At 42.6% G+C, this 25,828-nt stretch overlaps 1 long non-coding RNA gene across 3 annotated transcripts in view; it reads right to left on the reverse strand.

The window, feature by feature from the left end:
* Positions 1-25,828, reverse strand: part of LOC103885714 — a 39,360-nt gene that overhangs the window by 9,739 nt on the left and 3,793 nt on the right. For 2 of the 3 annotated variants that reach the window (XR_648966.4, XR_648965.4), the window contains exon 3: positions 21,866-25,781. The exons of the other annotated variant lie outside the window; for it this stretch is intronic. This is a non-coding gene — a long non-coding RNA (uncharacterized LOC103885714). Of the gene's footprint in view, positions 1-21,865; positions 25,782-25,828 lie in introns of those variants that run through there. 3 annotated transcript variants of the gene reach the window in all.

Below are 25,828 nucleotides of genomic sequence, written 5' to 3' on the forward strand. Positions count from 1 at the left end.
CCTCAAGGCCCCACCCGCAAATACCGTCACACTGAGATTAGAGTCTCAACATAGGAATTTTAGAGGGAACACATTCAGTCCATGGCAAATGTGACAACGTAGGCTCCAGAACCTGTGAATATGTTCCCTCATGTGGGTCTCTGCAGAGGTGATTAATGATTTTGAGATGGTGAGATTCCCTTGAATTTTCCAGGTGGGCACAGTGTCATCATAAAGGGGAAAGGAGAATCAGAGTTTAAGAAGGTATGACAATAGGAGCAGAGATTTGAGTGATGCAAGTATTGGCTTTGAAGATAGAAGCCAGCCTCTTGGCCATGGACCAAGAAAGGCAGACAGCCTTGAGAAGCTGCTAAATATCTTACACACATTATCTTACTTAATCTTTGTGATGACCCTATTCCCGAGGTCCCTTCATTACCTTCATTTCATGGAGGAAGAGCCAGAGACTTAGAGTTAGGAATTGTTTTTCCTGGCTGGGCGTGATGGCTCACACCTGTAATCCCAGCACTTTGGGAGGCTGAGGCGGGTGGATCACTTGAGGTCAGGAGTTTGAGACCAGCCTGGTCAATATGGTGAAACCCCGTCTCTACCAAAAAATACAAAACTTAGCCGGGCATGGTGGTGCGTGCCTGTAGTCCCAGCTACTCAGGAGGCTGAGGCAGGAGAATCACTTGAACCTGGGAGGCAGGGTTACAGTGAGATGAGATCACGCCACTGCATTCCAACCTGGGCAACAGAGTGAGACTCTGTCTCAAAAAAAAAAAAAAAGATTGTGTTTCTAGAAGCTAAAATACCACTAAGTATAAAATGCACCATTATATGTGCCACTAAGAAAAATGACTGCTAATTAAACTATGATATGTCATTAACAAACATAACACATGCCTTTTCTCATTCAAAAATTATAAAATAAATGAAATCCAATTTTCCACGTGATGACTTACATTGCATGGTAAGAAAATCAAATATCAAACTCTTTCAGCCAGGTGCAGTGGCTCACGCCTGTAATCCCAGCACTTTGGGAGGCCGAGGTGGGCAGATCATGTGAGGTCAGAAGTTTGAGACCAGCCTGGCCAACATGGCGAAACCCTGTCTCTACTAAAAATACAAACGTTATCCGGGTGTGGTGGCTCACGCCTGTAATCCCAGCTACTGAGGAGGCTAAGACAGGAGAATCATTTGAACCTGGGAGGCAGAGTCTGCAGTGATCCAAGATTGCTCCACTGTGCCCCAGCCTGTGTGACAGAGTGATACTCTGCCTCAAAACCTCCCCCCCAAAAAAAAATAAACAAAAAAAAAGTATTTAAAAAATTGTTTTTATTATAGGTTCACAGGGTACACGTCCAGGTAGGTTTCACGGGAATATTGCATAATGGTGGGGTATAGGCTTCTGTTGAAACCATCATCCAAATAGTGAATATAGTACACAATAGGTAGTTTTTTTTTAGCTATCGCCCCACTTGCTCCCTCACTCCTTTTGGAGTCTCCAGCATCTATTGTTTTCATCTTTATGTCCATGTGTACCCATTATTTAGCTCCCACTTATAAATGAGAACATGTGGCATTTGATTTTCCGTTTCTATGTCATTCCACTTAGGATAGTGGCCTTCATGGATGCAGCTACATCCATGTTGCTGCAAAGAACATGAATTCATTCCTTTTTTTCCCCCCTTGAGACAGGGTATCCCTCTGTTGCCCACGCTGGAGTGCCGTGGTACCATCATAGTTCACTGCAGTCTCCAACTCCTGGGCTCAAGTGATCCTCCCACCTTAGCTTCCCAAGTACCTGAGACTACAGATGAATGCCTTGTTTTTTTGCTTTCTGTGTTTTTTGTTTTGTTTTGTTTTTATAATAGAGCCGAAGTCTCACCATGTTACCCAGACTGGTCTTGAACTTCTAGGCTCAAGCAATTCTCCCGATTTGACCTCCCAAAGTGGTTGGATTATAGGCATGAGCCACCATGCTTAGCCAGAATTCGTTGTTGTTTTTTTTTCTTTTTGAGACGGAGTCTTGCTCTGTCGCCCAGGCTGAAATGCAGTGGCAAGATCTCAGCTCACTGTAACCTCCACCTACCAGGTTCAAGTGATTCTCCTGCCTCACCCTCCCAAGTAGCTGGGATTACAGGTGCTGACCACCTTGCCTGGCTAATTTTTTGTATTTTTAGTAGAGACGGGGTTTTGCCATGTTGGCCAGGCTGGTCTCAAACTCCTGACCTCAGGTGATCTATTCACCTCAGCCTCCCAGAGTGTTGAAATTACAGGCTGAGCCACTGTGCCCAGGCCAGAATTCATTCTTTTTAATGGCTGCATAGTATTTTATGGCATATATATATATACACCAAATTTTCTTTATCCAATCTACCATTGATGGACTCTTAGGTTGATTCCATGACTTTGCTATTGTGAATAGTGCCGTGATAAACATATGCATGCAGGTGTCTTTTTGATAAAATTATTTATTTTCTTTTGGGAAGATACCCAGTAGTGGGAATACTGGGTCAAATGGTAGTTCAATTTTTAGTTCTTTGAGAAATCTCCACACTGTTTTCCATGGGAGTTGAACTAATTTACACGCCCAACAACAGTGTACAAGTGTTCTCTTTTCTCTGCATTCTCACCAACGTCTGTTAGTTTTTTGACTTTTCAATAATAGTCACTCTGGTGTGAGATGATATCTCATTGTGGTTTTATTTTGTATTTCTCTGATGATTAGTGATGTCGAACATTTTTTCATATGTTTGTTGGACACTTTTTGAGAAGTATCTGTTCATGTCTTTTACCCAATTTATAATGGGGTTGGTTTTTGCTTGTTGATTTAAGTTTCTTATAGATTCTGGATCTTTTGTTAGATGCATAGTTTGCAAATCTTTTCTCCCATTCTGTAGGTTGTCTCTTTACTCTGTTGATAGTTTATTTTGCTGTACAGAAGCTCTTTATTGTAACTAAATCCCATATGCCCATTTATTGTTTTTGTTGCATTTGCCTTTGAGGTCTTAGTCATAAATTATTTGCCTAGGCCAATGTCCAGAAGAGTTTTTTCAGATTTCATCTAGGATTTTTATAGTTTGAGGTCTTGCATTTAAGTCTTTAATCAATTTGAGTTAATTTTTGTATATGCTCACCATATAGGTAGGGGTCCAGTTTTATTCTTCTGCATATGGCTAGTCAGTTTTCCCAGCACTATTTATTGAATAAAGTGTTCTTTCTCCACTGTTCATTTTTGTTGATTGTGAGTTTGTCAAAGATGGCTCTTATCATTTTGAGGTATGTTCTTTCAATACTTAGTGTCTTGAGGGTTTTTATCATGAAGGGAAGTTGAATTTTATCAAAAGATTTTTCCACATCTATTGAGATGATCATATGGTTTTTGTCTTAACTCTGTATATGTGATGAATCACATTTACTGATTTGTATATGTTGAACCAGATTTGTGTATCAGCAATAAAGTCTGCTTGATTATGGTATATTAACTTGTTGATATGCTGCTGGATTCAGTTTGCTGTTATTATTTTGGGGATTTTGCATCTATGTTCATCAAGGGTATCGGCCTGTAGCTTCATTTTACATCATGTCTTTGCTAGGTTTTGGGATCAGGATGATACTGCTTTCATAGAATGAGTTAGGGAGGAATCCCTCCTCCTTAATTTTTTGGAATAGTTTCAGTAAATTGGTACCAGCTTTTCTTTCTATGTCTGATAGAATTTGGCTGTGAATCCATCTGTCCAGGGCTTTTTCTTCTTTTGAACGGTAGATTTTTTTTTTTATTACTGATTCAATTTCCTCTCTCTTTTTCTTTTTTCTTTTTTTTTTTTTTTTTTTTTTTTTTTTTTGATACAGGGTCTTCTTCTGTTACACAGGCTGGAGAGCACTGGCACAATCTCAGCTCATTGCAGCCTCGACCTCCTGGGCTCAAGCAATCCTCCCACCTCAGTCAGCCCCACGTGCTGGGATTACAGGCGTGAGCCACAGTGCCTGGCCTTTGATTCAGTTTTATACCTTGTTTTTGGTCTGTTCAGGATTTCAAGTTTCTTCGTGGTTCAGTGGAAGGTTGTGTGTTTCCAGAAATTTACACATTTCGTCTAGATTTTTCTAGTTGGTGTGCACAGAGATGTTCATAGTAGTCTCTGAGGATCTTTTTTATTTTATTTTGTCTTACTTTCCTTTAGTTCTGTTACAATCTTTGTTTTTTCATTTCTTCTGCTACCTTTGGATTTGGTTTTTTCTTGTTTTTCTAGTTCGTTTAGGTGTGACATTAGGTTGTTAATTTGGACATTTATATCTTTTTGATATAGGGATTTAGCACCATAAACTTTCCTCTTGCTACTGCTTTCAGTGTATCCCAGAGGATCCCAGAAGTATGTTCTATCTCTCTTTTCACTTATTTCAAATTTTTAAATAACTTTCTGCCTGAATTTTTTCGTTTACCCAAAAGTTATTCAGAAGCAAGTTGTTTAGTTTCCATGTACTTGTGTGGTCTGAGAGTTCCTTTTTTTTTTTTTTTTTGAGATGGAGTTTTGCTCTTGTTGCCCAGGCTGGAGTGCAATGGTGTGATATTGGCTCACCGCAACCTCTGCCTCCCGGTTCAAGCGATTCCCCAGCCTCAGTCTTCCGAGTAGCTGGGATTACAGGCATGGGCCACTATACCCAGCTAATTTTTGGATTTTTTGTAGAGATAGGATTTCTCCAGGTTGGTCAGGCTGGTCTCAAACTCCCAACCTCAGGTGATCCACCCACCTCGGCCTCCCAAAGTGCTGGGATTATAGGAATGAGCCACCGCACCCAGCCAAGAGTTCCTCTTACTGATTTCCAATTTTATACTACTGTGGTCTGAGAAGATGCTTGATATGATTTTGATTGTTTTGAATTTATTGAGATTTGCTTTATGACTCAGCATGTGGTCAATTTTAGAGAATGTTCCATGTGCAAATGAGAAAAATGCACATTCTGTGGTTATTGAGTGTAGTATTCGGTAGATTTCTATTAAGTCTATTTGGTCAGGAGTCCAATTTAAGTTCAGAGTTTCTTTGTTCGTTTTTTGCCTCAATGATCTGTTTAGTGCTGTCATTGGTGTGTTACGGTCCCCCACTACTATTGCATGACCGTCTATCCCCTTTCTTAGGTCTAGTAGTATTTGTTTTATAAATTTGGCTGCTCTGATGTTGGGTGCATTCTTTTTTTTTTTTTTTTTTTTTTTGAGACAGAGTCTTGCTCTGTAGCCCAGACTGGAGTACAGTGGGGTGATCTCAGGTCACTGCAACCTCTGCCTCCCGGGTTCAAGCAATTCTTCTGCCTCAGGCCTCCCAAGTAGATGGGACTACAGGTGCCCACAACCACACCCAACTAATTTTTGTATTTCTAGTAGAGATGAGGTCTCACCATGTTGGCCAGGCTGGTCTTGAACTCCTGACCTCAAGTAATCTACCTGCCTTGGCCTCTAAAAATGCTGGGATTACAGGCACGAATCACTGCACCCGGCCGGGTGCATTCATATTTAGTATAGTTAAATTTATTGTTGAATTGAACTCTTTATCATTATAAGATGGCCTTCTCTTTTTTTTGGGGGGGGGGGGACGGAGTCTCCCTCTGTCACCCAGGCTGGAGTGCAGTGGCACAATCTCGGCTCACTGCAAGCTCTGCCTCTCAGGTTCACAACATTCTCCTGCCTCAGCCTCCCAAGTAGCTGGGACTACAAGCACCCGCCACCACACCCGGCTAATTTTTTTGTATTTTTAGTAGAGACAGGGTTTCACTGTGTTAGCCAGGATGGTCTCCATCTCCTGACCTCGGATCCACCCGCCTGGGCCTCCTGAAGTGCTGGGATTACAGGCGTGAGCCACCGTGCCCAGCCTCTTTGTCTTTTTTTACTGCTGTTTGTTTAAAGTCTAATTTATCTGATACAAGAATAGCAAAGCTGCTCTTTTTTGTTTTCCATTTGCATAACAGATTTTTTTTTAAATCTTTTTACTTTTAGCCTTTGGGTGTCAATGCATGTGAGGTGAGTCTCTTGAATGCAACAGAAATTTGGGTCTTTTTTTTTTTAATCCAATTTGTCATTCTATGTCTTTTAAGTGGAGCATTTAGGCTATTTATATTCAAGGTTAATATTGACCTGTGATGTTTTGTTCCTGTGATAGTGTTGTTAGCTAGCTGCTTTGTAGTCTCAATTGTGTAACTGCTTTATAGAATCAGTGAGCTTTGTATTTACATGTGCTTTTATGGTTGCAAATATTATTCTTTTGTTTCCATGTTCGGAACCCTTTTAAGCATTTCTTGTAGGTCCAGTCTACTGGTGATAAATTCCCTTAGCATTTGCTTTTCTGAGAGACTCTATATCCCCTTCATTAAATGAAGTTTAGTTTGGCAGGATCAAATATCAAATTATTCAAAATATTTCTATTTAATATATGATCTCTTTGTTTGAAGCCCTTAAGGCTGTTCTGTTCTGTATAGTAGCCAATAACAACATGTGGAAGTGTAGTAGGTATAAAATGAGAAGTGTAGTAGGTATAAAATGAGAAGTGTAGTAGGTATAAAAGCATCAGATTTCAAAGACTCATTGTGGTATAAAAGAATGTTACATATCTCGCTAGTAATTTTCTTTTTAGTTTTGTTCTCCCATTGGGTCAAACACTAGTAATTTTTCATTCACTATATGCTGAAGTGTTAATATTTGAGATATGTTAGGTTAAATAATATATACAATCAAAAATTAACCTTACTTGTTTCTATTTTTCTGTTTATCTTTTTAATGCAGTTTCTAACGAATTTAGAGTTACATATGTAGCTTACATTTCTTTTTTCTTTTTTCGTTTTCTTTTTTTGAGAGACAGAGTCTCGCTCTTTTGCCCAGGCTGGAGTGCAGTGGTGCGATCTCAGCTCACTGCAATCTCCGCCTCCCAGATTCAAGCGATTCTCCTGCCTCAGCTTCCCAAGTAGCTGGGACTACAGGTGTGTGCCACTATTCCCAGCTAATTTTTGTACTTTTAGTAGAGACCAGGTTTCACTACATGCTGGCCAGGCTGGTCTTGAAACTCCTGACCTCAGATGATCTGCCCACCTAAGCCTCCCAAAGTGCTGGGATTACAGGCGTGAGCCACTGCGCCTGGCTGTGTAGCTTATATTTCTGTTGGACACTGCTACCTTAAATCATGTAGGTAATCCACCTATTGGGTAAAACAGTACAATTCTGGACTTACGGAACTATTTTGTGCCTTTCTTCCCAGAGATAAAAGGATGATACTCAAAAATCTACAAACTTACAAGATTTGCCATCTTAACCATTTTAAAGTGTACAATTCAGTGGCATTAAGCACTTTCACAATGTTGTGCAACGATTATCACTATCCATTTCCAGAAATTTTTCATGTTTCCAAACTGAAACTCCACACCCTTTGAACAATAATTCTTCATTCACCTGTCCACCTCATCTCTACCCAGTCCCTGATAACCACTATTCTAGTATCGGTGTCTATGAATTTGAGGATTCTAGGTACCTCGTATAAGTGGAATCATACAATATGTGTCCTTTTGTGTGCGACTTATTTCACTTGGTATAATGTTTTCAAAGTTCATGTTTTAGTATGGATCAAACTTTTATTCATTTTAAAGACTAAATACTATTTCATTGTATAGTTGCCACATTTTGTTTATTCATCCATCTGTAACGAATGGAGTGTGTCATTTTGTACTTACTGTGTTGCTTGTAATTGTTTTATTTTTGATGAAAGGATTTAGATTTTATTTATCTCATATTATTTTATGGTTTCTATTGGAAGGTTTAGGACTCTCAATAGATTCCTTTTAGTGAGTTGTGATTCTCAAAGCTATTTACAAGTTGCACCATTTTTAGAAGGTCCAGGAGTACCAATTCTCCGCCATAATGTCAACTGATTTTGACAAGGTCAAAGAAACTATGTTTACAAATGATTTGGCTCAAGCATGCAAGACAGTCCTATTGAAATACTGAATTCTCATAATAGAATTTAAGACTAGAAATCCATTGTTATTCCACTATAATATTTATTGAGTGCCTCCTGCCTATAGTTTTGGGGTAAATAGACATGCTATGTAATTACCTGGCTTTAGTGAGTCTTTGAGTAGCAAACTCGGAAATGGGAAGCAAAACCCTTTCCTCAGGCAAGGTCTCTCTAGTGCTCTGTATTGACGAGGTTTAACAGTCAACCAGATGTCTTCTCTTTTCTCGTCTCCAAAGACAAGAATTTAGTTTATTAAAGATTTAATATATATATATATGTGTATATATATATATACACATACACACACACACACACACACATATATATACAGCTAAGATCTTCCCATACAGTGCCACACAGTGTGCTGTGCTGTGCTGTGCTGTGCTGTGTGCTTCGAGGGATTATAAGATTTAGGAGACACGGGCTCTCCCAACCAGCACTCACCCTTTTCCACCCTGCTCTCTCCAGACCTGGAGGTTGGCTTGTATGAAGTGGATAAACAGGGCTCCCTGCTTTCGGTTGAGTTTATCCATGGTGGAGCACAAACAGCAGGTAAGAAGGAGGAAGGAGAGTGAGATCAGGGCATTTCTTCTCATGGCCACTCCCTGCAAGGTTATCATTAGCTGGTTATGTCCTTCAACCTGGGTAGCTCAACCCAGTTCTGCTCCTCTCCACCTTTAGCCTTTCCCTCCCTTCATCCTTATGACTTAGGTGTGTGGAGAAGAAAGAGATCCACTGGACTGGGTAGTTAGGAGATCTTGGTTGAATTTTTCCAGGGTGCTTCTGTGGTACAAAGGGTGGGACACCTGGTAGAGCAGCGAGTGAACAGTGAAGAGGTGGGGAGGCGTAGTCTTGACTGTGAAAAGGGAAGAAATGAGGAAAGAGTTCCAAACGGAGTAGCCTGGAGAACAGGTTTCTATTTTCAGGCTAGGAGACTTGAGAACGTTTCTATGCTGAGGGGAATTCAAGCATAAGCTGAATGAAGATGAACAGGCAGAGAGTAGATCAAAAGCATGGGCTTGGGATGACATTTGAACAGCTTGAGTTCTTAAGGAAGGGGGTCATGGTGGGGAAGGGGGACACAGATACACCTTTAAGGGCTGTGTGTATGGGAGTTGATGGAGTTCTTTCCTGGGAATCTCGATGCTTTCTGTGAAATACGACATCGGAGCCAAGGAGTTAGAGAAGGGAGTGAAGTTTTAGCACCTGAGATGAATGAGAGGAAGAACTGCCCAAGGACAAGCAAAAGAAAATCATAAATGGTTTAAGGGCTCAGCTGAGTCTGGATGTTGTGGATTTCAGTGACCACACAAAGCAGGGCTGCTCTCAACAGCACAGGTGCGGAGAATTTTCACTGGGATTGGATCAGCTTTGTGGGTTTTACCTGGTGTATGCAGGGGAAGCATATGGAGTTTAGGGTGCTGATAAGAGAACTGACAATGGGACCCAGACTTAGTAATGAAGGAAAGTATCATCAGTAAAGTATTGACAACTTTGGACAAGTGGAAAACAAGGGTCTCATGGGGGCTTTGTGAGAATTAGTTGTGATGATCACTGTATGAATCTTGATCAGGAACTGTGGAGGCAGGGTCTGCAATTTTAGCCTGCTTAGAAGCTAACAAGTTCACCTGCCACAGGATGCCGGCAGAAGATGTGAGACTTCTGGGGCAGAAACAAAGAACTTTATTACTTGCCGCAAAAGCAGTGGCCAGGGCTTCATGTTCATTTGCACGGGTTCTCTGTCTCCTAAGTCCTAAGGAGGCAACACGAAGCCTGTGATAGATGCTTGCACACACAGTGGGTTGTGTTACAGCAGAGGGACGCTAAGCTTGAGGAGTCACCATTTTATGGTAAGTACTGTGTAGTAAGGACAAATGCCTCCTTCTTCTCCAAGAGGAGCCATTACCTCATCCCTCAAGGTTGCTTACTACAAACACAACCGTGAGAAAAGGCCTGGCTCGAGAGTGGTCAGAGCTCGGCATTCATAGCAAGAACATACAGGGATGCTCAGGGCCCATGGCAGATTCTCGCATCCAATAAGCATAGTGGCTGGCAGACAGTTGGTTTCTAACAAATATTAGCCATCATTAATGTCATGATGATATTCACGATTATGGTGAGTCCTCGTTCAAATTCAAGGGAGATATAGGAAGACGCCAAAGATCCACAGTCAGGAGTATACATATTTTACTAGTGATCAGAGTTTAGATGTTAAGCTCCAGCAAAATGAAAACTACACAGTGGTTGATTTATTTGGAGACAAAAGGCAAAGAAAATAAGAACAGGAAGTCTTTGAATAAATTTGTTACGGAAATTTACTCTTGTTGTTATTGTGTATGTACGAAACCTTAAAATAGAACATGGGATAAAAGGTCTAAAGTAAATCAATGTAATCACATCTTTAAAAACATAATGGATAAGTGTGAGGTGCAGAGAAAGAAACATAAATGTGGCTGAGAAGGTTAATCTTACATCATATACCATTTGCCTAAAAATGGAAACAGGGACAACTGGATACAGAAAACTGGAAGAAAAATCCAGAATGGGTCCAAAGTCAAGGGAATGGACTACGTTATCTTCCCAGACAACTAAAGTAAGATATTTTATGACTTGGTTTGAAGGTAAAAATAAAAATATATGAAAACTCAACTTCCAGCTCTTTTCCTTAGATTTTCTGTCCCACTTCACAAAGATGACAGGAATCTTCTACATGCTACTCTTATAAGCTTATTTTGTCTGTACTGCTTCTTGTCCTTTACTCTCTAATGTCAAAATCTTTGTGAGATTGAGAAGGTATTTCCTGCCAGAGAGAAGGAGTTTGGCTTATAATTGAATATTTAATGAAATCATTATCCTTTATGTGCTCTGATATTCATCTTAATTGACAGGCTATTTTCTCAGGCTCTCTGGATGAGAACACTGCTTCTGGAGGGCCCTAGGAAATGCCTTTTTTTTTTGAGACAGAATCTCACTCTGTTGCCCAGGCTAGAGTGCAGTGGCACAATCTCAGCTCACTGCAAACTCCACCTCTGGGGTTCAAGCAATTCTTCTGCCTCAGCCTCCCGAGTGGCTGGGATTACAGAAATGCGTTGCCACGCCTGGCTAATTTTTGTATTTTTAGTAGAGACGGGGTTTTGCCATGTTGGCTAGGCTGGTCTGGAACTCCTGAGCCACCTGTCTTGGCCTTTCAAAGTGCGGGAATTACAGGTGTGAGACACCGCATCCAGCTGCTTTTAATTTTTTTTAACACAATAAGATTACTCCCCTATATTGCCCACCCCATCTCAAAGAAATATTCATTGTCTAAGCCCTAGTGCAATCGTAATTACTGACCTACAGTTACTCCGTTTTTTTGTTTTGTTTTGTTTTGTTTTTTTGAGACAGAGTTTCACTCTTGTTGCCCAGACTAGAGTGCAACGGCGCGATCTTGGCTCACTGGAACCTCCGCCTCCCGGGTTCAAGCGATTCTCCTGCCTCAGTCTCTCAAGTAGCTGGGATTACGGGCATGTGCCACCACGCCCAGCTTATTTTGTATTTTTAGTAGAGATGGGGTTTCACCATGTTGGTCAGGCTGATGTCAAACTCCTGACCTCAGGTGATCCGCCCACCTTGGCCTCCCAAAGTGCTGGGATTATAGGCTGAGTGAGCCACCATGCCTGGACTTTTTTTCTTTCTAGCTAAAGTTCAAAAGTCATTAAAAAAAAAAATTAAGTACAAAAGGAGAAAAGGATTAAGACTAGTTCTAACCAATGGAATTGAATGGTGGCACATCTGTCCTCTTAGGCTTGTAATTCTGGGTAGCTGGTTTTTGCTCAAGCAATTTTATTTCAAATTAGTCAGGTGGGTCCATTTTCAGAGTCTGGTTTGTGAAGGGTTTAGGGCAGCTGAATGAAATTCCAACTGGATTTGCCAGCTCAGCTGGGCTACTGATTGTTGGTGGTACTGAATGCTCAAGGCCAAGAAGAAAGTTTCACCAGCATAGTTATTTCCGGACAGATCCCAGGTTCCTGAAAACCCAAATATCAGATGCAGAAATTGTCCTTATTTATTTATTTATCTATTTTTCGAGACGGAGTTTCGCTCTTGTTGCCCAGGCTGGAGTGCAATGGCACGATCTCAGCTCACCGCAACCTCCACCTCCCAGGTTCAAGCAATTCTCCTGCCTCAGCCTCCTGAGTAGCTGGGATTACAGGCATGCACCACCACGCCTGGCTAATTTTGTATTTTTAGTAGAGACGGGGTTTCTCCATGTTGAGGCTGGTCTCGAACTCCTGACCTCAGGTGATCTGCCCACCTCAGCCTCCCAAAGTGCTGGGATTACAGGCATGAGCCACCGCGTCTGGCCGTCCTTATATGTTAATATGAGGATGAAGGGAAAGGAAGGAGGGGTGACTTAGATTGTATCAAATAATATTTGCCTAGCAGTAAAAATTTAATGGTGTGACTTTCTAATCTTCCATATACACAGTATAAAAGAGATTCATTTTTAAGAAGTTTCCATGTACTATTACTTTATGTAGGTTTGTTTAAGTGGTGGCTTTTGAAAACTTATAAACCTCCCCAGCCATTTCGTCTAAGAACTCAATCAGATGGTAAGAACTTATGTTAACTAGCTTAATCTCCTTAATTTGCCAAAGATAAGCCAACTGGCTTACGGAGGGAAATTATCAAAAAAGACAAAACAAAAGAAGGGGCCTCCTCTCCATCCCTCCTGTTTTCCTATATATTTCATATAGTCAAGACAAAATGTCCTAAGTTTCTATCCTTGTTTTGTAGTTTAAATAATCAGGATGAATTACCTGTAAAATGCTGCCCTAAATCAATGATATGCAAATCTCTGAAATAAAATTTGAAAGTAAAGAATTCTAAGGGTGAAGACTAGCTTTCTATCAACTCTTCTCCTAGACTTGTGTAAGATATGAATATTCAAGTCACACAACCTCTGGCAAGGAGTCGACGAGTCTCTGCTCCAGCATGTGAGCCAGATGGCTGAACTAGGGAAGATGATAAATTCAGATGACTTGCAGGGACATCTGGTAACCTTAGGCCCAGCTCCACTCCAGAGGTGAATCTGGCCTTTAAAAAAAAGTCCTTTGAGACATACTATTTGACAGCTGATGGTACACAATGAATTGTATTTTTGTTAATGATCGCACTTAGTAATAACAGCTGGCCTGTCAATAGTGTGGGAGCACACACACTCTCCTTTCACTGTAACAGAAAACTGAACCACCTGCTGGCTTGGAGGGCGCCGTATACCCTGGAACAACTGTGGATGGAAGGAAAGATCAGATCTCTGTTAAGTGTGCCTTGTTCTCGCTCCTGTTTCCCCTTATCCACAGGGAATCATAACTCCCTGCTCAGTAGTTAACATTGTCTTCCTCCTGCCTTGGAGCATCCTTAGACCTTATAGGACTCTAGTATTCAGGCATTAGATGCTTCTGTGTAACTGAGAAGAAAAAAATAAAATAAGAAAAAAAACAAGCTGAACAACTTGTCCTAAAGAAGACCTATTGTGAAATCCATCCAAAAATCCAATAAGTAGGAGTGGTAGGAGTGATATCTGCTGGTGAGTGAATTGGGTTATCTGAGGTGAAGCTGAGCTACTAAAGCAGTAACTACCATCAAGAAGACAGCAACCTGGAAGGACTTCATGTGTGTCCTGGTCTTTAAGATGCAGTATTGGCACTGCAGAAAAAAAAAAAAAATCAGAAGAACTTTGGCCCAGTAGCCTTTTAGCATGTGTTTGGCGGCAGCTCCCGTGTGCTGGATAAAACTCTGGTCTCGGAAATGAAAGACCTTTGCTGTAGTCTAGGTTCTGTGGCCTTATCTTGAATTTTGTCTCTGAACTTTATAAAGAGTTGGTGTCAGATTAAATGGTACAATAATTTAAAGCCACTCAAGATTTCACCCCCACAGGATATCTGACAATGTCTGGAGACATTTTTGGTCTTCAGCTTGGATGATGAAAGGTGCTCCTGGCATCTAGTGCATAGAAGCCAGGAATGCTGTTAAATATTCTACATGCACAGGACAGTGACTCAAAACAATGACTTATCTGGCCTCAGATAAGATTCAGATTCCCAATTCAGACACCCCAATTTCATCTTCTTGCTTCTGCTTGACTATGAAAGCGAGTCTGATCAATAGGAATGTCTTAGTCCATTTTCTGTTGCTATAATTAAATTCCACAGGCCAATCCTCAAGGCCAAGAGGAAAGTTGCACCAGGTTTATCTCCAGGCACATCCAAGGTTCTTGAGGAACCACAGAATAGTAATTTGTAAATAATAGAGGTTTATATTGCTCACAGTCATCGGGGCTGAGAAGTCCAAGGCCAGTTGGCTGTGGCATCTGGTGAGGTCTTCTTGCTGCATCACAGTATAGCAGACTGCATCACACGGTGAGAAGGCAAGAACATGTCAGCTTATGTCTCCCTGCCTCTTTTTATAAATCCCCCAGTCCCATCATGGGGACCTGATACAGTCTGGCTCTGTTTCTCCAGCTAAATCACATCTCTGATTGTCATCCCCATGTGTCAGGAGGGGCCTGGTGGAAGGTGAATGAATCATGGAGGCAGACTTCCCCCTTGCAGTTCTTGTGATAGTGAGTTCTCACGAGATCTGGTTGTTTGAGAGTGTGTCGCACCTCCCCCTTCTCTCTTCCTCTCTCTCCTGCCACCATGAGAAGAAGGTGCTTGCTTCCCCTTCACCTTCACCGTGACAGAGTTTCCTGAGGCCTCCCAGTCATGTTTCCTGTTAACCCTGAAGAACTGTGAGTCAACTAAACCTCTTTTCTTCATAAATAACCCATTCTCAGGTAGTTCTTTATAGCAGTGTGAGAACAAACTGATACAGAACCCCACCCTGATGACCTTATATCATCGTAATTACCTCCCAAAAGTCCCAAAAGAGTGAGCTTTCTCGGTAGATAGCTGTTTGGAGGAGGAACAGGTAGATAAGGTTGGGGAGTGCAGCTTCAGGTCTTAATCTGGGTACCTGGTGGTTCTGTATGGCCCTGGTTATCAGTTTCTTCTGGCCACAGCTACCAAGTTGGTAGGTGAATAGAATGAGAGGTCATTCTTGTAAAATGTACATAAATACTTGGTACTTATGTCAAAAGACCCCCCTGAGTATCTGGGTTACAGTCATAGCTTTAGATAATGTAATATATTGGAGTCTTATCCATTTGTTGGATTTACACAGACTCAGTTTATTTAAGTAAAGAATTGCTAGTTCTTAAAAGTTATGTTTAAATTTAAGATACAAGTTCTTGTCTTGGTTCTGCCACTAGAACTTTGAAAAAGCCAATTGTCTTTTTTTGGGAACTCATCATCTACATACGATTCCAGATTATGACTTTTATGGATGTACTTAGATGCAATAAAATGAGAAGCAAAGGGATGAAATTATTCAGGGGACTGCCAGAGACAGAACTGAAGAGCTTAATATGGCAAAGAAAGCAGAAATGGAGAGATCAGCAGCCGTTTATGTATGCATATCAAGAAAATGTCTAATGCTAGGATCACAGAGAGCGTCTGTGGACTATCTATGCACTGGCCTTTCATCCTCAATAAATCTCACTTTACCAACTAGACACACTCACACTCACACACACAGATCATAACCAGTTCTGATTTTAAAATGGATATATAGGTGTCTTGTTATACAGGATAACAGTGTACATGATTGGTTATGTGTGAGTGGCATTTTAAAATTATTATTTGGATCATTTAAAATATTACCACTACAGTTCCTTAACTTATGGTCATTCTTAATTATTTTTGAATCATAGAATTCTTTGAGAACCTAATAAAAAGCTCTGGGTGCCAGGCATGGTGGCTCACATTTGTCATCCCAGTACTTTGGGAGGCTGAGGCAGGTGGATTTCTTGAATCCAGGAGTTCGAGACCAGCCTGGACAACATGGCAAAACCTCGTCTCTACAAAAAATACAAAGATTAGCCAGGCATGGTGGCCTAAGCCTGTATTCCCAGCTACTTGGGAGGCTGAGGTGGAAGGATGGCTTGAGATCAAGAGGTTGAGGTTGCAGTGAGCCGTGATTGCACCACTGCACTCCAGCCTAAGGACACAGGCATAATCTTCTACATTATAATTTCAGGAAATTTATAGACATTGCTGAGGGAGAACCTTAAAGGCTCCATGTCAAAAATTGCTGGAAAATGTACCGTGGGGTGAATACTTTTATCAGAAGAGTAATCCCATAACCAATCCTCTGACATGAGTATATTTACAAGGGTTGAGACTCAAATGTCTAGGAGGTTCAGGTGGGAAATCTAAATGCGTGACTCAGAAAGGACATAAGGCGATATGACAGGAAGTGGAGGGACTATGGAAACCTGGTGAGCTCATGCTGCTTGCGAAGGTAGCTGCTGCTTAGCTACAACTACCTATTGGCATGTTGACTCAGTATTGCCAGAATTTAGATTTTTTTATAGAAATATAAAAATCTAGGCTAGGCGCAGTGGCTCATGTCTATAATCCCAGCACTCTGGGAGGCCGAGGCGGGCAGATCACCTGAGGTCAGGGGTTCAAGACCAGCTCGGCCAACATGGCGAAACCCTGTCTCTAAAAATACAAAAATCAGCTGGTGGTATGCGCCTGTAATCCTATCTACTTGGGAGGCTGAGGCAGGAGAATCGCTTGAACTTGGGAGGTGGAGGTTGCAGAGACCCAAGATCGTGCCACTGAACTTCAGTCTGGGTGCGGGGGTGGGGGGAGATGAAAAAACATTAAGAAAAGATAAAAATCTAGATTTCATTACATTTCCTGATTTTTAGCAGACCCTTTAATCAAATAATACACGACTGGCTACCGTTCCCTCTGCAATATTTTATTATAAAAATTTTCAAATGTACAGAAAAGAAGAAAAAATATACAATGAGTACCCACGTCCTTACTGCCTACTTTCTGTAGAAAACATTTAGCTATGTTTTCTCTATCACATACCTATCCATCCCTGTGCCCATCCGTCAGTCCATCCTAATTTTTTCAATGTGAGATGTAGACATCAGAACACTCCTGAAGCAGTTCTGGCTGTCAATTTTTGTTCTCTTTTGACACCCGTTTTCATCTATCTGTGCATTTGTGTGTGCATGTATACACTCATATAAATGTTTTAAATGAAGCCTACGTCCAGATTTACACATTTTAGGGTACGAAATGGTTAACCAGTAACACTGCCGTGGATACGACTGATCCCTGATGGTGTTATATAAAAATTGTCATGGGATGGCAATGAAGTGGGTGACAGCGGGAATGCATTAAGAATTCAGAATCCAGCTGGATGCAGTGACTCACATCTGTAATCTCAGCACTTTGGGAGGCTGAGGCGGGTGGATCACGAGGTCAGGAGTTTGAGACGAGCCTGGCCAATATGGTAAAACCCCGTCTCTACTAAAAACACAAATATTAGCCAGGTGTGGTGGCGCATGCCTGTAGTCCCAGCTACTCAGGAGGCTGAGGTAGAAGAATCGCTTGAACCCGGGAGGCAGAGGCTGCAGTGAGCTGAGATCACGCCACTGCATAACAACCTGAGTGACAGAACCAGACTCCGTCCCGGAAAAAAAAAGAATTCAGAATCCATTTTTAACCCAGATTCAAATCAGGGAGTTATTCTTTCTGTCTAAGATTTCAGAATAAAAGCCCTCTCATGGCCACAAAAAGAATGCAGAACACTGAATGAAAGGAACACAAAGGGGGAAGAACTCAATAGTCACTGACCAGATAACAAAGTGTGCAGATGAAGGAGACAGAGAGGGATGCGGGTCTGAAGGACCACACAATCAGACAAAATGTTATATGGTAATTAGCGTCAAATATTTTACTGACCATGTTGGAGCAGAGCAAAGTCTCCACTAAATAGCACAATAAATGCACAAAATAAAAGTAAAATGTATTTAATCATACGCCAATAATCTCTTCATGTATTGTGCCAAGCAGATGCTAAGTGCTTTGTCACATTTTGAGTTGTTTTTTTTTTTTTTTTTTTTTTTTTTTGAGACAGAGTTTTGCTTTTGTTGTCCAGGTTGGAGTGCAATGGTGCAATCTTGGCTCACTGCAGTCTCCACCTCCCGGGTTCAAGCAATTATCCTGGCTAAGCCTCCTGAGTAGCTGGGATTACAGGTGCCTCTCACCACGCCCCACTAACTTTTTGTATTTTTAGTAGAGATGGGGTTTCACCATGTTGACCAGGCTGGTCTCAGACTCCTGACCTCAGGCGATCTGCCCACCTTGGCCTCCCAAAGTGCTGGGATTACAGGCATGAGCCACCATGCCTGGCCTGAATATTTTCTTTTTACTTCTCTTTTATTTTCCTGAGATGGAGTCGCTCTGTCACCCAGGCTGGAGTGCAATGGCATGATCACGCCTCACTGCAACCTCTGCCTCCCAGGTTCAAGCAATTCTCCCACCTCAGTCTCCCAAGGTACCCGCCACCATGCCTGGCTAATTTTTTTGTATTTTTAGGGGAGACAGGGTTTCACCATGTTGGCCAGGCTGGTCTTAAACTCCTGACCTTGAGATCTCTCTGCCTCAGCCTCCCAAAGTGCTGGGATTACAGGCGTGAGCCACCGTGTCTGGCCGGCATGAATATTTTCTGAAAAAGACAATTCAAATTATGAGTTAGATACAAGTGAGAAAATTGAGGTTTAGAGAGATCTTGTATCTCAAAACTTATACACTGTTAGGACGTGGCAGAAGTAAGACATAAACCCTGGTTTCAAACATACTCTCCTTACCACACAATTATACTGTGAATATTCTAGGACGTTTTAATATTGGAAACAAGAGTCTTGGTAACAAGATATGACTAGGACCAACTACAAAATGTGTGGGGCCTGGTATAATATGAAAGCATGAGGCCCCTTGCTCAAAAAAAACTTTCAAGATGGCAACATTAAACAAAGTGTGGAGCCCTTCTACGCTCGGGGCCTGTGTGACTGCACAGGTTGCATGCCCCGAAGCTGGACTTGGATATGCCATTACAGCATGGAACTAAGACCCACAGAAGGTCATCTACAGAACATGAGCAGGACAAAAGGGGAGGCCTCTGCCGAAGACCACAATAAAGAACATGTGATCGCCAGGCGTGATGGCTCACACCTGTAATCCCAGCACTTTGAGAGGCCGAGGCGGGCGGATCACGAGGTCAGGAGATCGAGACCATCCTGGCTAATGCGGTGAAACCCCATCTCTACTAAAAATATAAAAAATTAGCCGGGCGTGGTGGCGGGCACCTGTAGTCCCAGCTACTCGGAAGCTGAGGCAGGAGAATGGCATGAACCCGGGAGGCGGAGCTTGCAGTGAGCCGAAATCACCCCACTACACTCCAGCCTGGCGGACAGAGCAAGACTCCATCTCAAAAATAAAAAAAAGAACATGTGATCACGTGACAGCCCTGCCCACCTCTTTAATGAGCTGGACTGGAAATTTACATAGGAAACACACCGTATGTGTGGTTTGTGGCATAGAGATTAGATAGTAAAATGTATGTCAAACTCAATGCTGGTGTGCTTTGTGATTTCAATCTTTCTCGACGACATTTCATCGAGTCCTCAAGTTAAATAAACAACTACTTTAGTGGTGTTGCAGCAAGTTCTCTGGGCTGAATCCCTTCTGACCATTGTTGTGAAGATTCTGGTGTTCCAGTGCCTGAAAACAGGTAAACCTCCCTGCCCCGCTTCCACACCTCTCCAATCCTCCTCAGGCATACAGCTTTTGCCAGCCTTCTTGTGTGATTTCAGTCCCAGGGGATGTCGTGTATACCGCACAAGACTTCTGCATAAATATCTGCAACCTGCACACACCCTCAGTCACAGTCCTGATTTCTGGTGATCAAACCCACCTGTGCCTAAGGGACTTCCGGATAGATGACAGGCCAGTGAGTCTTCCCACAGGCTGCAGGCAAAGGTGCAGAGCTCTGACGAGGCATAATGGTGAGGCCGTCAAACTGAGGTGCAGTCCACCTCTCTGCTGCCTCACCTTCCCAATGGTCGCCCCTTTCCCTTGACATGAAGCCTCCTCACGTGTCCCTGGTTAGGGTCCCACCATTCGTTACCTCCTTCATATTGATGCATTTCCTGTCAAGCCCAGATCTGACCCTTTTCTCTTATCTCAAAAAGTCTCAGCAGACTTTTCTCTTTCCCTCAGCGCTATACTATGTGATTTGCCAGGAGGAGATGAATCTCATGCCTTCATTTGAACTAAGGCTAATGGCTGACGCTAATTTGATGGATTGCTCACATATTTTAATGCCTTCATTTAGGGATGAGTAATAAGGGACCATTACATATGGAGGCTGAGCCTTTGCAAGAGGTGTTTTCAACAGTGACGCTATTCCACTCACATGAACAATATTGTACTTATTTCACTGATCAGAAAACTCCTGCTCTCTCTGAGAAGCAAGTGAGAAAACAATGGGTGATAAATATTTGTTCACTGTTAAATGAAAACTTAAATGATACACTTTTTGCTTATCAAATGTTTAATTTATGTGGGCCGGGTCGGGGGGCTCACGCCTGTAATCCCAGCACTTTGAAAGGCTGAGGTGGGTGGATCACGAGGTCAGGAGTTTGAGACCAACCTGGCTAACATAGTGAAACCCCGTCTCTACTACAAATAACAAAAATTAGCTGGGTGTGGTGGCACAGGTCTGTAATCCCAGCCAGTTGGAAGGCTGAGGCAGGAGAATCACTTGAACCCGGGAGTTGGAGGTTGCAGTGAGCCAAGATTGTGCCATTGTACTCCAGCCTGGGTGACAGAGCAAGACTCCATCTCGAAACAAATAAACAAACAAACAAACCTGCAAGTGTTTAATTTTAAAAAAAAGATAATGAGTGCTGTTGGAAGTGAAGTGAAAGTGACATTCTTATATAGTGCAAGAGTATAAATTGGTGCATACTAGAGGAAACTTTGGCAGTTTGATGGTAATGTTAAACTATATACATGCACATACAGACATGTATACACATATATACATATATGGTATGTACACAGATATATACACATATATATGCTCATATATACATGTAAGTAAAATATCTGGGGCCAGACACAGTGATTCACACCTGTAATCCCAGCTCTTTGGGAGGCCTAGGCAGGTGGCTTGATTCAGGCCAGGAGTCTGAGACCAACCTGCACAAGATAGTGAGACCCTGTCTCAACGCAAAATTAAAAACTCAGTTGGGCGTGGCAGCTGGTAGTTCTCAGCTAATGGGAGGCTGAAACAGGAGGATCACTTGAGCTCAGTTTGAGTGAACTGTGATCGCACCATTGCACTCCAGCCTGGGTGACAGAGTGAGACCTTATCTTTAAAATAGATAAATAAAATATCTGAAGTACAGAGGACATGGATGAAGGCTGACAATGCCCTTTAAAGATGGTCTGCTCCTGTCTACCTCTCCAGGCTTATGTCTCCTTCGTTCCTTCCAGCTCCTGTTAGTCTGTTCACACCGCATTCTCTCAGTTCTTCAACACACCTCATGTTCCCTCCTTTCAGGGAGCTTCTGCATGATATTCTTTCTACCTGGGTGGCTCTTCAGCTCGCTTCGGACTAATTCCCCGGATTTCGGTTTAGGGTTACCTCCTCAGGAAGCCTTCTCAGACTACCACTCCCTTCTCCCAATCTCCTGAGTCTGGCCAGATTCCTTTAATTTTAGTTGAATTTATTTTTTGAGATGGAGTCTCGCTCTGTCGCCCAGGCTGGAGTGTAGTGGCATGATCTCAGCTCACTGCAACCTCCGCACCTCGGGTTTAAGTGATTCTCCCTGCCTCAGCCTCCCAAGTAGCTGGCATTACAGGTGCCCGCCACCACGCCTGGCTAATTTTTGTATTTTTAGTAGAGACAGGGTTTCACCATGTTGGCCAGGCTAGTCTCGAACTCCTGACCTAAGGTGATCCACCTGCCTCAGCCTCCCAAAGTGCTGGAATTACAGGCATGAGCCACCGGGCACAGCCTAGATTCCTTTATAATCTGCTTTTAGAGACATATTATTTTCCTTGTGGTGTTTAGCCGAGGAAATGGTGATCCTCTCCTTTGTGCGATTATATTATTTATCTGTCTCCTTTCGCGACTATAAGTTCAAAGAGAGCAGGTTTGTGCTTCTCTCTCCACCCCCAGTGCCTTGAAAAGGGCCTGGTAACAATTAGAAGGGCCTCCAGAAATACTTGCTGACTGCGTAAATGAACCATCAATTTTTATTTTCTCCTTTGTGCTTTCTTGTATTTTTTCAAATTATAATGCTCATGTGATACTCGTATAATTGTCAAAAAAAAAAGAAAGAAAAGCTTGTCCTTTCTGTTGGAGGCTGCCGCTGGTCTGTGCAGAGCCTGCTACCTTTGGCTCGGATTCCTCTGAGTGCTACCGTTCCAGCTAGTTTACGCCATGGAACACGATTGTGCTGCAGTGTCTGAAATTCTGCCACCTCTGGGGAGATTCTTCCTCAGCATTACCTTTGGGTGGTTCACAAAGCAGGTGACTTAGAAGCCTGCTGTTACTTCTTTCCTGCCCTCAGGGATGCAGCCTGGTGGCTTCTGTGACTCAGCAAATGACCCTCGGACAAAGCGGCACACCAAGCCTGTCTTGCCAGCTAGCGACAAGTCAGTAGCATTGCACTGAGTACCAGTCCTGCTGCAGTGTCCAAGAATGTGTCCCTCGGCATGAACCCCTCACACTCTTCTCCTCTCTACTCCCCAATATTCAAGAGATCTATAATCATTATGACTTTTCCTGTTGAGTCAAATCTAAGCCTTTTCAGAAAATCTGAGTGATTTCAAGGTTTCAGTTTGAGATTCAAGTTCTTGCTTTCTTTGTACAAAACGACAGCATAAATGCAATTATGGTTGTAGCTAAGTGAGAGTAAGTTCTCCATATGGTGCTTCAGGTGGCATTTAAGATATTTTTAAGACTTCTGTGGGCAAGTTAAAAAAATCCTGTTAGTCTGCAAACATTTTATCAGCCTCCACAACGTTCACCTACGTGTTGCAATGTTTCAAAGATAATTTGTCATTTCAAATCCTTTTCAGAATGAGCTGGGAAATAAATAAGTATGGACGATGCATTGGAGAGAATGAATTCCCTCAGTCTGAAGAGGTATTATTCTGGCAGTCTGAGGATTTTAATTGTTATTTAAGTTCTGACTTTACCACGGACCAATCTACCTTTTCTCAGGTTATGAACCCATGTTGAGTGACAATGTAGCAGCATAAAACCCTTGTTTTTCTGTACCTAGATCCCTGGATCTGTTGCAGAGATCGCCATTTTGATGCCATTAAGTATTTTTCAGGGAATTTGGGGGCGATGACAGAATAGCATCCATATTAGGACAAATGTGGCAGCCGGCAAGTTGCATTTATCCGGGTGTTGAGAGGAAAAGCTGATTACACAGCCCAGGGCAAATGGGGTGGAAACATCTTGGAGATTAGGTTCGCTCCCAGTGTCCTACATTTCAGAGGGATGTAATCATTGGTTTCATGTTTAATGTTTTCCACGGATGGCCTTTCCCTCTCATAGATTGTTTGTCTTGGGGTTGAAATAAATGCAAAATCTATTTTAGAGAACGTTACGTGTGAAAATTTAGCTCAGAGCAAACAACATTAACATTAGTGGTCTTGTGACTGGTGCTTTGGGATAACTTTGTCGTTCCCCTTCAGTGACAGAAGGAGAAACTGAGGTCTAGATTGGATAAGGCGATTTGGGTGGGACCACATAATTAGTTTGTGGGATTTTGAAATGTTGAGCTCTTTCTAGAATTGTTTGTTATGCCCTCATTGCTATGAGAGCAAGGTCTGTCTCTGTGAGAGGGCAAAGTCCATTTCCCTGGGATTGCTTTCTGGGGTGCTGTTCATATCACTGCCCCTTTTATCCTCCCAGTATTCACTCCTGGTATCTATCTAATCCCATTTCCACTCTAGCTTTTAGCTAGTCTCTCTGATATCCACACACCAGTTCCAACAAACTCCCTTTCCTTGACATCAGCTCTTAAGTCAAAGAAACTCCTTGCTTCTGACTGGCCACATAATGGGAAGGTGAAACCCTAAAGCCACAGATGATGTCACCTGCCATATCTCATGTCTCTTCTTCCCCCCAGCTTGGAGTCCTTTTAAATGGAGCCATCAGAATGTATTCTTTCTCTGCATCTTGTTTCTCTGCTTCTTTTTTGATCACTTCTTCTGATTTTCTAGGTCACACATTGAAGTCATCCACCCACCACAGGGAACAACAGTGATTTAACTAAACAAAGTAGATCACTCCTTACATGCAACATATTAGGGGGAATGAGAAGGTAAACCTCAGACAATTCTTTCTTTCAAGTTCCTTTGAATCCAGGAGAGAAAACAAATATGTCTGCAGCCCTTTATGAGGGGCCAATGGGGTAAGAGAAATACAAACAACATGCTATAGAAGCACAGAACTGGAAATGAACTGAGAGGGAATGAGGGAAGGCTTCATGGAGGAAGTGGCATTTGACCTGCAGTTTAATGCTGGAAAGACCTTTATATCTTGTTCTTTAAAAGGAGGCACTTATTGGTTGAACTATGACATCTGGGGCTTTCATTGACTGTAGGTCATAGCAGCAGGACTGGGAAGCTTCAGCTATATTACAGGATACATCTAATGCAAAGCCTGGCTTAAGCTTCTCTTTCTGCTGGTAGTAAAGGGATGGTTCAATCTTTTGAGAGAAGTTAGAGTTAGTAATCTGTGGGCAGTAATATTTCTCGCTGTTGGAGGTAATGCTCCTACGTGTGAATATGTGTATTGCAGATGTCCCCATCCCCACCGCCCCCTTCCTGCTCCTGTCCCTTCTGCCTCTTCTCCACTCCTGTGCAGTCCAGGGTCAGAAGCAAGCCTCTTTGGGCAGAGAGCTACTGGAGTTATTAAACGCACTTCTCCCAGGTTAAACAGCCTGCAAGCTTTAGTGCCTCCGAATCACTTAGGGGTATTTTATTAAAACGCAGTTTGAATTCACAGTGTCTGGGGTGAACCCGCGATTCTGCATTTCCAGTAAGCAGGTGAGGTCAATCCTGCTGGTTTTCCCACCATACTTGGGTGTGATCTTCACTCACTAATTTTACTAGACATGAACGAAGGGGCAAAGAAAACAGTGTAGGGATTGCTTTGGGAAAAACTCTCCCAAACCGCCTTTTTCCTCTGCTCTCACACCATCACAACGAACGTCAACCCAGAAGGCTTCTGTGACCAAAGGCGTGGGGGTTTTCTCCCCCACACAAAGCAGTATACACCAGCTGGGTGTCCTCCAATTCAGTTCTGATGCTATGTACCTGGAGACAGTGTCAGAGTCCCCAGGTTGAGGACTCAGTCCCACAAGACCACCCTCTCCATGCCCACCAATTGCAAGTCAGGGTTCCTCCGGAACTTCTGACCAACCAGCTTCAAGCCGGGCTTCCCACCACTCCCTCTCTGGGTTTGATTAATTTGCTAGAGCAGCTCACAGAACTAAGAAACACACTTACCGGTTTATTAAGAAGGATATTTTAAAGAATACAAATAAACAGCCAGATGAAGAAATATACAGGGTGAGGTCTGCAAGGGTCCCAAGCGCAGGAGCTTCTGTCCCCAGGAATTGAGCTGTGCCATCCTCCTAGCACATGTGAGTTCTTCACCTTCCTGTCAGCCTCCACAGGTCCAGCTCCCCAAAACCCATCCTCTTGGGTTTTCACGGAAGCTTCATGATGTCACCATTCCTTCCCCCAGTGTACAGGGTGGGACCCTCTGTGGGGAGGCTCTTAACACCCACAATCAGAAAGGTGCAGAAGATTAGAGTCCTGCCTTGGGGCAGATAAGGAGAGGGCAGGAGAGATATTCTGTCCTGAGGC

Source organism: Papio anubis, chromosome 7 (genome assembly GCF_008728515.1).
Source record: "Papio anubis isolate 15944 chromosome 7, Panubis1.0, whole genome shotgun sequence".
Lineage (NCBI taxonomy): Eukaryota > Metazoa > Chordata > Mammalia > Primates > Cercopithecidae > Papio > Papio anubis.